Source organism: Sinocyclocheilus rhinocerous, unplaced genomic scaffold, assembly GCF_001515625.1.
Source record: "Sinocyclocheilus rhinocerous isolate Xijiao unplaced genomic scaffold, SAMN03320098_v1.1 scaffold898, whole genome shotgun sequence".
Classification (NCBI taxonomy): domain Eukaryota; kingdom Metazoa; phylum Chordata; class Actinopteri; order Cypriniformes; family Cyprinidae; genus Sinocyclocheilus; species Sinocyclocheilus rhinocerous.
Genome location: NW_015652144.1, coordinates 845,690 through 858,519, shown reverse-complemented (window position 1 = coordinate 858,519; position 12,830 = coordinate 845,690). Strand labels below are relative to the sequence as shown.

At 35.0% G+C, this 12,830-nt stretch overlaps 1 long non-coding RNA gene across 1 annotated transcript in view; it reads right to left on the bottom strand.

Annotated features, from left to right (window-relative positions):
- Positions 1-10,319: 10,319 nt before the first annotated feature.
- Positions 10,320-12,830, bottom strand: part of LOC107713670 (uncharacterized) — a 4,566-nt gene continuing 2,055 nt past the window's right edge. The window contains exon 3 of the long non-coding RNA XR_001636916.1: positions 10,320-10,397. This is a non-coding gene — a long non-coding RNA (uncharacterized LOC107713670). The remainder of the gene's footprint in view (positions 10,398-12,830) is intronic.

The window sequence follows — 12,830 nt, the reverse complement described above, 5'->3', positions numbered from 1 at the left end:
GTGGCTGACTCTTAACTTTTATAAAGAATATCTCTTTGGATTTGAGACTTTAGTCTTTGCAACTTTACAGATCTTCTTTATGCACCAAGAGCTTGTAACACTCCAAAGAGAAAGGAAAAAATTAAATTGCATCATATGACCCCTTTAAAGGTTCTTTATGGAACCATTTAGACAAAAAGGTTCTTCTATGGCATCGTGAAGCACCTTTATTTTTAAGAGTGTAGCACAAATCGACAGAACACCGGGACTCCCGAAGAACAATGTTCTGATGCAATTCTGATTTTTTTCTAAATACAGAGTTTACATCTCGAAGAGTCAGAATTGTGAAATGTAAGCACAGAATTGAGACATAAACTCAGAATTTTTCATTTTCTCACAATTCCAAGATTACATCTCACAATTCTGTTTTTTTGTTTTTGTTTTTGTTTCTGCCACTGTATAAAAAAAAGGTAATTGTGAATTTGTTTTCTCAAATGCTCACAATTCTGGAAATAAAAGTCATAATTGCAACATATAAAGTTAGAATTCTTTTCTTGCAATTCCACGTTTACAGCTTACATATTTTCTTTCTCTAAATAAGTAATTAAGTAATTATCGAGTTTGCATCTAGCAATTTTTTTCTCTGAATGCTGAGTTTACATCTCGCAATTCTGCTTTTTGTTTCCAGAAAATGGGTTATTGACATTTTTTTCCTCACAATTGTGACTTTTTATCTCACAATTCTGCCTTTGTTTTTCACAATGTACTGGCAACCATCCAGAACACTATGATGTAAAGAATGTAGTTTTTTATATATATAATGGAATATGACAGTAGAGACAGAAATAGCATGAAAACGTAAAATGATTTGCATTTTAATGGTACTTTGTTAATTATAGACTCAGAAGCATTTGTAATTAGAAATTTAATTAAATCAAAATGGCTGTGTCCAATTTCTTATAATCTCTGGTTTCCTGAGATCTGTTTCCAAGAGGCCTGTGTATCACTTTAAATGAGCTACTTCCCAATATGACCCACTTTACATGGTTTCAATCAGGACGGTAAGATCCAACCAGTTCTTTCCTATTCCATTCTTCAGCACATATCAAGAAGGAGACCCTTCCAGAAAGTCACAGTACAGCCACCTCCACATTTCTCTGAGATGAGTTCATAAATACCTGCATTCACAATTAAACAAAAAACACAAGCATGTACTGTAATATTTGATGCATCACAGCATATTAAAACTGGTGACAGAGTTCAGAGAAAGTAAAACGGCTTTCCTCTTAAGTCAGTATGTCTGACAAATGAAATGATTATAACGTGTGCTGCGTCTGCAAGGTTTAAATCCCACTAATTAGCTGGGTTAATGTCTACGGTAATTTCTCAATTAGATATTTTAACTCTACTGAGAGCAGGTGGAGAGTGCTGCACCTGTTCACAATAATTGAATATAGGAGTGCAGAGGCGAGATGTCAAAGTTAGACTCATTAGACTGTTCAGAATGGAATATTAGTGCTCACTAGATACTGTGCACTATATAGTGGTAAAAATTACTATTAAAATAGCACACTACCAGTCAAAAGTTTGGAATAATTAAGATTTTTGATGTTTTTGAAAGAAGTCTCTTATGCTCACCAAGGCTGCATTTATATGATCAAAAATGCAGTAAGAACAGTAATATTGTAAAACATTATAATTTAAAATAACTATTTTCTATTTGAATATATTTTAAAATGTAATTCATTCCTGTGATACAAAACTGAATTTTCAGCATCATTACTCCAGTCTTCAGTGTCACATGATCCTTCAGAAATCCTTTTAATATGCTGATTTGCAGCTCAAGAAACATTTCTTATTATTATCAATTATTATTATTGAAAACAGTTGTGCTACTTTATATTTTTGTGTAAACTGTGATGCATTTTTTCCAGGATTTTTTGATAATTAGAAAGTAAAAAAAAAACAAAAAACAGAAGTTATTTGAAATAGAAATCTTTTGTAACAAATGTAAAAGTGTTTACTGTCACTTTTGACAAATTTAGTGTATCTTTGCTAAATAAACATATGTGACCCTGGACCACAAAACCAGTCATAAGGGTGAATATACCCAAGCGACTTAAGACTGGGTTTGTGCTCCAGGGTCACATATTTATTTTTTTTAATCTCACTTAGTTAACTTTTGAATAGTAGTGTATCACAGCTTCCACAAAAATATGAAGCAGCATTTCAAAGTTTTCAGCATTGATAATAATAAGAAATGTTACTTTAGCAGCAAATTATAGAATGATTTCTGAAGGATCATGCTAAGCTTTGCATCACAGGAATAAATTATATTTTAAAATATACTCAAATAGAAAACAGTTATTTTGCATTTTTAATCTGAACATGTATTTTAAAATAAAAGCATCTTTTTGTTGTCCATGTTTACATGCAAAATCTTACACTAATTATGCCTTAAAAAACAACAACATATAAAATCATTTAAATTGCATTAAACAGTGTTTTGTAATTGGGTAAAGCCATAAATAATTTAAGCAAAAAGTCCAGATTACCCAGATTTCTCTGCATATAAGGACTCTTGGTGGCATTCTGGTGGCAGAGAAAAATATATAATAATAACTTATTGAAATGATTTCAAATTTAAGGTATTCTTGCATAATCTGTTTTTTTATTACTTCAGAAATTACTGATTTTGATATTTGAAAACAATGAGACTGCAATCATTCTTTAAACAGAAAAATGACGACGCAGTCAAGAACATTGCATTTTGGAATGCAGTATTTATCCCAAATGAGGCCTGCTACTAATTTAAAAAAATGTGCAATATGCAAACAGGAATAATGCACATTTTAAAACATTGTAGTAGACCACTGAGTATTATGCATACAGTAAATCTGCATACTATCCACAGTATAAATACTGCAGAAACAGAACATGTAGTGTATGCTATATTGTTATTCTGAACATGCCCACACAAACACACACTAATGGCAGCAATGCAGAGGTAAACAAGACAGTGTTTTAGAAAATGATATGTCTTGTGCTAACTCTTAATCATGAGATGTATCAAGCAGTGAACTCTGTGATGTTCTTCTAATCAAGTGTTCAAAGATCAGCTACTTCCTTTTAAAAATTACATTCAATTAGCTGTTCAACATAGACTGTTGATCACTATTAGCTTCATGATTGCCACTAAATTAAAGGCAGTGATGTATATTTGGATGTGCGGTTCTGTACGTAACGAGGATGTGGACAGGTACGCTGAGCACAGCAGCAGCAGCTCTGTTGAAGCATGCTCTCGCTGGCTGATGCTCGGCTGTCTAATGGAAGTCAATGACTCGCATTAGAAAGGTTCCAGAACAGACGGAGTATCCATGGAAACCTGCGCTGGAGAGCATGTCCGTTCCAGTGCCTGCAGTGATATATTGTAATTACAGAGCCATTTATTCTGCGCTCTGGAAAAAAAAGCCCTCAGTGATGGTCGTAATCACGGCCGTCTGAAGGATCCACGTGTAAGTACAGCAGCCTACGCATGACCTGATTCAAATTCCAACTAAATCAAGTCCTTCTGGCCTGTGAGAACATCTCGTCTGTGAAGTGACACATGATATCATGTGTGCCGTCACGCCGACGTGTCAAAATAAGCCGCTACATGGCAGTACATGTGGTGGGCCGCAACCTCTGTGTGTAAGCAAATCTAATTGATCACTTTGTCGCTGACCATGAAAACTCACAGTCTCTTCCTGTGATATTTTATGTGTCGAACATCTTCTAATGTAAGCGAATACATCATACTTATCAATACTAATAGTCAATTGTAACAATATAATATAAATAGATTTTAATGTATTTTCTGAACAACTGCTATACTCTATAAAATGCTGGGTTATTTTTAACCCAAATGCTGGGTTCAGCCTGTTGGGTCATTTTATTGGGTTGTTTTTAATATTTTTACCCAGGTGCTGGGTAGTTTTTCCTGCACTCTAAAAAATGCTGGGCTATTTTTTTTTTAACCCAAATGCTGGGTTCAGCTTGTTGGGTCATTTTACTGGGTTATTTTTAATATTTTTTACCCAGGTGCTGGGTAGTTTTTCTGTAACTAACCTGCTGGGTTATTTTTTTCTACCCAAACGCTGGGTTGAGCTTGCTGGGTCATATGCTGGGTAAATTTTGTGTTACGCAGCCGTTGGGTTTGTGGCTGGGTCAATCTCACTGACAGCTGAAACTCCTCCCCTCCCTCCGAAACAACCCAGCGTGGGGTTACTTCAACCCAACTGCTGAGTTACAGTCGGAGCCTCCGATTTTCATCCTCTACAGGACAGAGCGGTTCTCAGTGCCGGCGATTTGGTGCACTTCTTCAGGGAAATAAAGGTTTGTATACATTTTATTTCATTTATAAAGTCTTTACTGTGCTGTAAATTATATTATTTTACGCAACGCAACATAAGGACGAGATGTCAGTCAGCTAAATGCATCAGCAGCGGTCGTTTCGCATGAAACGCCTTTTACCTTGCATAACATAAACTGATTTTATTCGACATAATACTGAATATAATTTAATATTTCTCATGATGGAAACGTCTTTTACCTTGCATAACAAAAACTGATTTTATTCAACATAATACTAAATATAATTTAATTTAAAGGGGTCATTGGATGCCCATTTTCCACAAGTTGATTCTTTAGGGTCTTACTGAAAAGTTTACAACATACTTTGTTTAAATTTCTCAATGGTAGTGTAAAACAACACCCTTTTTACCTTGCCAAAAACAGCTCTGCATACAGCAACCAGTTTTGTTGCATGTCTCTTTAAATGCTAATGAGCTCTGCTGACCCCGCCCCTCTCTTCCTTGGGTTGACAAGCTGTTCTCATGAGACTGTCTACTTTAGCTGCAGAACTTGCTAACTAGCACGTTAATCTCTAATCTCAGTACTGTTTGTTTATGGGCAGGTTATGGAGTCAATCACAGCATCTTTCAGCTACGTGTGAAATGCGAGGCGGCGGTCTGAGGTTTGCAGTTTCTCCGGCGAACAGCAGCCCATCACCGGCTCAGATTTAGCACCATTTCGTTAAAAAGGGATTAGAGAGAATGGTTGAATACACTTAAAGGGGTCATCGGATGCAAAATTCACTTTTACATGTTTTTTGAACATAAATGTGTGTTGGCAGTGTGTACACATCCACCCTATAATGATAAAGATCCACCCAGTGCCTGTTTTTATGTTGCTATGTGGTTGCTACTGTGGTTTCTAGGGTGTTCTGGTTGCCAGGGTGTTGTCATGCAATTGCTAAGGTGTTCTGAGAAGGTTTTAACACATTGCTGTGCAGTTGCTAGGGTGTTATGGTTGCCAGGGTGTTGTCATGTGGTTGCTTGGGTGTTCTGAGTGGGTTTTAACACATGACTATGCAGTTGCTGTGGTGTTCTGGTTGCCAAGGTGTTGTCATGCGCTTGCTAAAGTGCTCTGAGTGGGTTTTAACACATTGCTATGCAGTTGTTAGGGTGTTCTGGTTGCCAGGGTGTTGTCATACAGTTGCTAAGGTGCTCTGAGAAGGTTTTAACACATTGCTATGCAGTTTTTAGGGTGTTTCTGGTTGCAAGGGTGTTGTCATACACTTGCTTAGGTGTTCTGAGTGGGTTTTAAAATTTAGTTATGCTGTTGCTAGGGTGTTTCTGGTTGCCAGGGTGTTGTCATGTGGTTGCTAATGTGTTCTGAGTGGGTTTTAACACCTTGCTATGCTGTTGCTAGGGTGTTTCTGGTTGGGAGGATGTTGTCATACACTCAAAAAAAGATACTTTAAACTAACTTAATTCAATTATGGACAGTGGTTCCACATAATAGAAACATGTTATCTCTACTCAAATATATAATGTATGATGAACTAAACTGAATTGAGTAAACTTAAACAACCATGTCCAAATAACCTGAATCAATCAAGTTCATCCTAACTAAAGTATCTGAGTAAAGATAACATGTTTCCATTATGTGGAACCACGGTCCATAAATGAATTAATTTATTTTAAGGTAAGATATTTTTTTGATGTAGCTGCTATTTATAACACACACTAAACAAGCTAAATATAGCTCTTATAGTTAGGAGTTAGCCAGAGGATGGTTGTTACATCCATTGCATGCCCCAACTAGTTGTTTTCTTTTATTAAAGGGGTCATATGATGTTGCTAAAAAGAACATTATTTTGTGTATTTGGTGTAATGAAATGTGTTTATGCGGTTTAAGGTTAAAAAAAAAACATTATTTCCCAAAAACTGTACATTATTGTTGCTCCTCTATGCCCCGCCTTTCTGAAACGTGTCGATTTTTACAAAGCTCATCGGTCTGAAAAGCGTGGTGTGCTCTGATTGTGCCAGTGCATTGTGATTGGCCGAATACCTCAAGTGTGTGACGGAAATGTTACGCCCCTTACCATACTGTGATGCCGTGTCCCGGAGCAACGAGACAAAACCAATAAAACCCATTATAAATTAGGCATTTGTTGCATCCAGTGCAAATAAACATTGCTATGCTGTTGCTAGGGTTTTTCTGGTTGCCAGGGTGTTATCATATGGTTGCTGGTAAAGTAAAATATAGTAGTAAAGTAAAAAGAACAAGTTTTTATCCATTTAATGTGTAATTCATAGTAACAGCACACCTCTCTTCAACAAACTGCATGATGGGATGAAATGCTCACAGACAGTTCATGCTTATGGCTGGTTATGGGTTTATTCAAAGCAAGCACCAATAACTATTATTACCAATATTATTTCACTATTAATATTTTCTTCATCATGATGTTGGCTGCCTGTTACCGCAACGCAGATGGACTGACAGGGCTGTCTGTCAAACTCTGCTCATATTTAGACATTTTATTGAGAGGTTTTGAGCTACAGCACGTTGTCATGGAAACAACAGATAAAAAGGCTATCAATTGGAAAGCTAAATGAGCCGGGAACAAAAAAAAAAGGAAAAGGAGAAGTGAGGAAAAAAATGAATCAATCAATCAATGAATGAATTTGTGCTGTCAAACGATTAATCGTGATTAATCGCATCCAAAATAAAAGTTTTCGTTTACATAATATGTGTGTGTAATGTGTATATTTATTACGTATATATAAATACACACACATGCATGTATATATTTAAGAAAAATGTGTTAAGTTTATACATTTAAAATATTTATATATAATAACAATTATATGAATATATATACATGGAAATATTTTCAAAATATATACTGTATGTGTGTGTATTTATATATACATAATAAATATACACCGTATACACACAAAAACTTTTATTTTGGATGCGATTAATCATGATTAATCGTTTGACAGCACTAGAATGAATGAATATTTTCTACAATTTTAACAGGAGACAATCAAATATAAATCTTATTTAACTAGGACTTGTAACACTGAGGATTTGGATATCTAAGTCCTTCAAACCACCGGATGATTTCTCAGAGTAAAAGTGAAAACATTTCTCCTCAGGTCTGTCCACTGATCCATCATTAGAGCAGAAATTTGACATAAGATCTCAGAGACATCTATTTAAACTCCAGAAGTCTTGGGAAGAAACATGATGGATCGCAGAAACGAGACGTGACAAAAAACGTGACCACAAAACCACTGTGAAAACATTTTTGTGCTGTTAGCTTATAAACATCACTATTTCCTATACTAGGGTTAATTGAGGAGAGGTGTGCTAGTACTTCTCTAAATGAGATCATACATACTATTTTCACCTAAAAGTCAATAAAACAGCTAAAAAAAAATTCTTAAAGACTTATAGTGTTCACACCAAAAGCTAAGCGAATATTTGCATCGCATTACTCACTCCAGATTACTTGCAGGATGTTTTTTTTGCATCACTCACTTTGCAAAATATAAAAACAATAAAAACCATTTTCTGATACAACCGGATGTGTCAGTTGCTATGTCAATATAACAGCTAAAAATATCTTACAGACTTACATACAGTGTTGCTATGTGGTTAGTCGGGTGTTGTGGTTGCCAGGGTGTTGTCATGTGGTTGCTAAGGTCATCTGAATGGGTTTCAACACATTTCTATGCTGTTGCAAGAGTATTTATGGTTTCCAGGGTGTTGGTATGCAGTTGCTAAGTCAATAAAACAGTTGAAAAAATCTTACAGACTTACACTGAAGGAGGGAATGTAGCCATATCTAGAGACCAGAATTATCAACCACATAGCAACACCCCAGCAACATTTTTATTTTATTTTATATTGAACTTGTAAAGTAAGAGATAAAAATAAGTCGAGAAGAAAACAGAAAATATGGAGGAAGAGAGAAGTGAAATTAGATGAGACGCAGAGAGCTGAAATGAACAAGGTCTTGGTTGCTACCTGACAGGCGGAAGTTCGTGATGAACGGCCTCTGAGGACGACTAAAGCAACCGCTCTGATGAAATTGTGCTTGACACCGACAAATACTAGGAGAAACTGGACACAAACGCATCTGTTAGTCTTCAGCTCACTCACACACATAAATTCACTTTGATATTGATTAGCAACACTGGCATATTAGCAGGAGAGAATTTGAATAAGTGTACTCACAGTGCTCAGGAGAATAAAAGCGTTCATTATGCTAATAATATTCACACACTGGAACGTAAACAGATTCCAGAGGCCACCGTGGCCCTTATTTACATATTATGAATAATGCCTGTTGCTCATCACCTGTCCTGTTGCAGAGGTTATTAAGAACACTGTTTGTAGTGTCTGAAGGAAATCAAGACGCATGACACTAGCTTTAATAATATACCAGATTTTTTACATTTTTTTCTGAAGAAAACGAGCAATTTTTGTAGGCCTTATCCCATTTTTGGCACTTGCTAAGTGCAAAAGGCTGAATGAAGCTGATGGTGAATTTAATTGGTAATATAGCTGTCCAAAAATAGCTTAAAGACAATTATGATACAGAAAATGTTTTTGTTATCTGGATACTTACAGGCTGTTCTGTCTTCTTACAGTCAGATTTCAGACATAAATTGGCAATGTATTTTCTTTCAAGTCATGCTTCGGCAGCGTTTGACTTTTTATGAATGCAGTTTCAAGAATCAGATATAATAAATCAAATCAGTGCCGTTCACGGGTGTGATTTTTGACAGTAAGGGTTGTAATGTGTGAGTCTGAGACTGCCACCTAGTGCTCATAACCACACATATAGCACATCAACGACAGCCTGACTAATAAAACGTTTACAATCCTTCGCCAAAAACACTCAGATAAATTACACATTAAACATAGGTTATGCATTTTGCGTCATTTTCATGCGTCACAGGAACTACACAGGAAGCAATTTTCAAGAAATATTCCTGGTTCAAAACAACGTTCCATGCTGTTATAAAATATGCATGGGTTTTGCTTGAGCTGAACTTGTATTAAACCCAAAAAATACCTTAAACAACAAACGATAATCGTTCACATGTAAGATATATGTGTTAATTATATTCCAGAGCCATTGTGGACACACACACGTGAGGAGAGCGAGCAAAGATTTATAGCATCCTGAGCCTGATATGAAATGGACACCACTTCAATCAGCCAACGAGTGCGCAAGAATCCCGTCCACTTGCTTAAGAAGCTGTTACACTGAATATAGGATGGACATTGGCTGGAAACAAATTGCAACAAGAGCACATATACAACAAAATGCAGCGTAGTGGGATCATGTGACAACATAGCATAAGATAGTACACGTCTGCAAGATGTCTGTTAAAGATCACTTCATCTGGAAAGCATCTGATCTGTTCAGACATCTGATAGACATCTTCCAGATGTCAATTTTACATACATTCTAAATCATAAACATCTTAAAGACATCTTCTAAACCTCTATTTGACATCTGATAGGAAACGGCCTATAGACATATTGCAGATGAGCAAACACTCAAAAAAATACGTCTTGCAGATGTAAATGCATACATCAAATAGACATCTCCATGATGTATGTGTGCTATCAGGGGAAATGTTTGTCGATGTAGGCTATAGGCTGTTCCACGTTAAATACATACACACATGCATATATACATACATACATTACAAACATACATAGTAGTAGGCTATGCTATAATGTGCAGTATGCAGTATGTTAGTTTTCCATTCCAAGCCAGGAAACAATGGATGGATACTTAAAGTACACACACACACACACACACACACACACACAAAACTTAAAGTAGGCTACACAAGATGTGCCCAAAACAACAGTGATCATTCAGGAACCATTCTGAATGAATTACATGCATTGCATTGTGGAAAACGGTACTGAGTCACAGCAGTACACTGTAAAAAATGACCGTGAATTTAACGGTAAAAGACTGAGCTCAACGGTGCTCGCCCTCTGCAGCGCAGCCGTAACCACGGGCAACCGGCATCTGAGCATTACTGGATGCAGCCCTGGCAGGGAATAATAAATATCCTTAGTGGACACGTGCATAGAGACTGAGCTAATCGCAGTGGAGAACATACACATATTTCAGGAGCAGATGGCAATGCCACGAGAGTGTGTTATTTTACTACGGTTAAGGGGTGCCAGTGCTCTCTTCAGTGTGTTGTTCTACAACAAGTGTAAGAGCATTGTTAATGTGAACTAAAATTACAACTGTTAAAACAGTTTTTGTTAATTAAAATAAATCTCAAAGAAAATAAAATGCAAGTATTAGATGAAACACGTAAAAAAACAAAAATGTGGCATTAACTTGGAAAGTATTATTAAAATAACTAAAATTAAAACTGGAAACAAATTACAAATGTAAATTAAATAAATATATTACATTACAAAAAAAGTTGAAAAAACTACAAAATGACTACGTCTAACTCCAATTAAATTGAAAACAAAATATAAAAATAATAACCAATTCAAAATATTATTTAAAAATAATGAAAAACTAATATTAGTTTAAGTACTAAAATGACTAAAATTAAAAATGAAATAGAAATATAAACTGAAAAATAAATATAAATAGATCTAAAAATAAAACAAAAAAATGTGAAAAGCACAACAAAATTACTAAAATTTAAGATAATTCAAAGCATTAATAATACTATAATATTATACAAATATTAGTAAAATAACATATCAAGGTATACCCTCCATAGTAAGTGCATTACTGTAAAAGTGTTTGTGTGTGTGTGTGTTTGGTCGACTGAAAGACAGAGCTAAACTAGTTTCTGTTGTCATTGAATGCCTCAACTACGGTAAGTTGAATTTAAACAATTAGATATCAATTGTAGGCCTAAGCAAAATCATTAACGGATATACAGTACACGGAGTCAAAAGTAGAGTCACGCCACCAAGTAGTTTTAATTCAGCTCCATTTCAAACTAGTTGTAATATAACATTACTGTTATATCACAGCCCTTTACAGTAACTGCTACAGTACTTTAATCAAGTGCTGTCATCAGCCTCTGAAACACATTCAGAAAGTGCAACAGTGAAGAATCAATACTTATTATTCAAATTAAGCCATTACAAAAAGTGCCATTTACAATGTCCACCTTCTTCAGGCTGGAGTTATCCATTATTGCACAGCCAATCTTATGTATGCAAAAAACACAGTCACTGAGTTATTGCTTATAAATTTTTCCCTGGTGTCAGCCGAATGAAAAAGCATTTTTTGGTTGAAAATAAACAAGACGGCCAGGAAATGGAGTTTCCTCTTATTACTGTGTACTCGTCCCTTCAGAATACAGATTATATGTCTGCAAAAAAAGTCATAGTTGACTTATGAAGCTTTGAAAAAGATCTACGATGCCCGTATTATGAGAGATACACTAAGCAATCTTATAAGAAAATAGATTAGTTTCCTACCTTTAGATTATTAGTTAATTTTTTTGCATCTGTTAGACTTATATGGATATTAGATAGATGGAATAAAAATGTTTGAACAGAAACAGATAGATGTCCCTGTATGCGAGTAACCTGATGAAGTATAAGCATTTCCTTCATATCTATTAGACTAATATCATTTAAAAACACAGTAATAAAGCTCTTCTGTAGTGCATAATGTTATAAAAACCTTCATCTATCTACTGACCACAGCAAATTTCAGAGGGCTTTCCTTCATTGACTACTTTTTTTTTGGCAGTCCATTCTCTTGATAAGTATGTCAGAGATATTGTACCATTCTGGCTATTAGAGTTTGCCATAAGTGTATTAAAATCATTCATAAAAGGTTATGAATAAAGAGCAATCATTCATAAGAATGTGGCTTTTGAATTACATAGAGAGTGAATCATCTCACAATATGTCCAGTATAAGCATTTCCTTCATATCTATTAGACTAATATCATTTAAAAACACAGTAATAAAGCTCTTCTGTAGTGCATAATGTTATAAAAACCTTCATCTATCTACTGACCACAGCAAATTTCAGAGGGCTTTCCTTCATTGACTACTTTTTTTTTTGGCAGTCCATTCTCTTGATAAGTATGTCAGGGATATTGTACCATTCTGGCTATTAGAGTTTGCCATGAGTGTATTAAAATCATTCATAAAAGGTTATGAATAAAGAGCAATCATTCATAAGAATGTGGCTTTTGAATTACATAGAGAGTGAATCTCACAATATGTCCAGGTCATATTTCACCCCAAAATCAAATGAACAAAAATAAGAGACTATTATTTTGCATAAAGAAAATGAAGCTTGGGAGCATTAAGATGTATGTATTTATTTATTTAGACATGAATTTTCTTCACAAAATCCACACATTTCTCCCTTAAATTCTCATTAATGTAATGCATCTGCATGTTTCGTTAGATTTTTTTTTTTTTTAAATAGATACTTGTAAACATTTTATTATATATATATATATATATATATAGTAACA